Source organism: Octopus bimaculoides, chromosome 23 (genome assembly GCF_001194135.2).
Source record: "Octopus bimaculoides isolate UCB-OBI-ISO-001 chromosome 23, ASM119413v2, whole genome shotgun sequence".
Lineage (NCBI taxonomy): Eukaryota > Metazoa > Mollusca > Cephalopoda > Octopoda > Octopodidae > Octopus > Octopus bimaculoides.
This window is the reverse complement of record NC_069003.1, coordinates 24,193,403-24,195,331: the sequence shown is the minus strand read 5'-3', so window position 1 is coordinate 24,195,331 and position 1,929 is coordinate 24,193,403.

The window sequence follows — 1,929 nt, the reverse complement described above, 5'->3', positions numbered from 1 at the left end:
ATAATTATATAGCCATATATGTATATGTATAAGTGTACGTTCGGCATATTTATGTACACACGCATAGAAACATCTAAACATATATATATATATATATATATATATATATATATATATATATATACACGCATGCTCGTATGTTTACGGGTGTATGACAGGGAGTGGGGGAAGGGTGTGGCAGTACATGTATGTTTCCCACACTCACGCGCTCACATTTTGTGAATGGCTTTGAACATGTGTAGTTCAAGACGCGATTGTATTTATAGTGAAATCATCATAATTGTCGTCATCGTCATCATCATCATCATCGTCATCATCATCATCATCATCATCATCATCGTCACCATCGTCATCAACACCGCCGACATCACCATCAACAACAACAGCAACAACAACAATAACGTCGTCGTCGTCGTCGTCATTTCTAAGATGTAATTGAATGGGTGTGTTTAGAGAGATGACACGAGGAACGTACAACTACAACATCAACAACACCCCCGCCCCCACCACCACCACCAACAAAAACAACAACAACAAAACTTGTAAGAAACAAAATATTCCGCCTACAACCTTTTGAAGATGGAAGCTAGGAACAAACAAACAAACAAACAGAAACAGTTGAAGACGGATGTTGCTGGCAGAGTGCGGTGGAATGATGAAAATGCGGTAGTGGTTGTGTAAGTGGTGATGGTTTTTATGTGTAGGCGGTGGTGGTGGTGGTGGTAGTGGTGGTGGCGGCGGTGTTTTCTATTTATGTATCGTTGCCTTGGTGATAATATGCCATCAACAAAAGGAACCAAAACAAAACACGCCTCCACCTCCACCCGTGACCCCCACGTTCTTTTATCTTTTTTCTTGTTTTGTTTTGTTTTGTTTTATCCCCTTACTTGTTTCCGTCGATTGGATTGCGGTCATGCTGGAGCACCGCCTTTAAGAGTTTAGTCAAACACATCGGCTTCACATACCATTAAAAGATATAAAAATATATAAAAATTTGGTTCTGTATTTCTGTTATTTATTACATTGTTGTCCTTTTGCCGAACCGCTAGGTTATGGAGACATTATCAAATCAAAGCCGTGCGAAGAGAACAAGTACAAAAAGCCTCTTGCCATCTTCCAGTCGTTGCTGTACAATTATCATCGCCTTAGCTGAATCAGCTGGAAATTTGGTCCCACGACATATGACCGAAAGAAGCGCCGACAAAAATCCGTGGCCTCTTTCCCCATCAATAACGCTAGAGAACACCAAATACAAACGGTCGTCCCATTTAATAACATAAACGTACGACACAGACAAGACAAGAATATTGGTTTAAAACTTTGGCACAGGGCCAGCAATTCCGGGTGGAGTGGGGTGGGGGTGCTAAGTCGATTACATCGACCCCAGTGTTAAAATGGCGTGTATATTCCCCATCTGGACAGGATGCCGATCCGTTGCTGGCTTACTTATTTTTGCTAGTTGAGTGGACTCGAGCAGCGTGAAATGAAATGCTTTGCCCAAGAACACAACGTGACGCCCGGTCCAGTAATCGAAACCACAATCTTACGATCATGGATCCAACACCCTAACCACTAAGCCACGCACCTCCACTTTAATATATACATAGGCCAGTTACTGCGGTATTTGTCTTGAGGTAGCATCTCTTATTGACGTGCTGTGTTAAAAACGCATTAAATATCGGAGGGAGACGAACGTTCATCATAGCAGCGGCCAACAAAAATGTTAGAAGCATTTCGGCCTTCTTAGGCTTCCTCAGCGGCGCGCACTCACAGTCATCCACATACTCGGACGGGAGAAATTTTTGTCGCCCTCCGATATTCATCGTGTTTTTAATACAGTATGTCTTTAAGATATATTATCTCGGGATAGATACTGTAGTAACTAACCTATCTTGCCTACTCTTGTATATGTATTTATATATTGGGTTG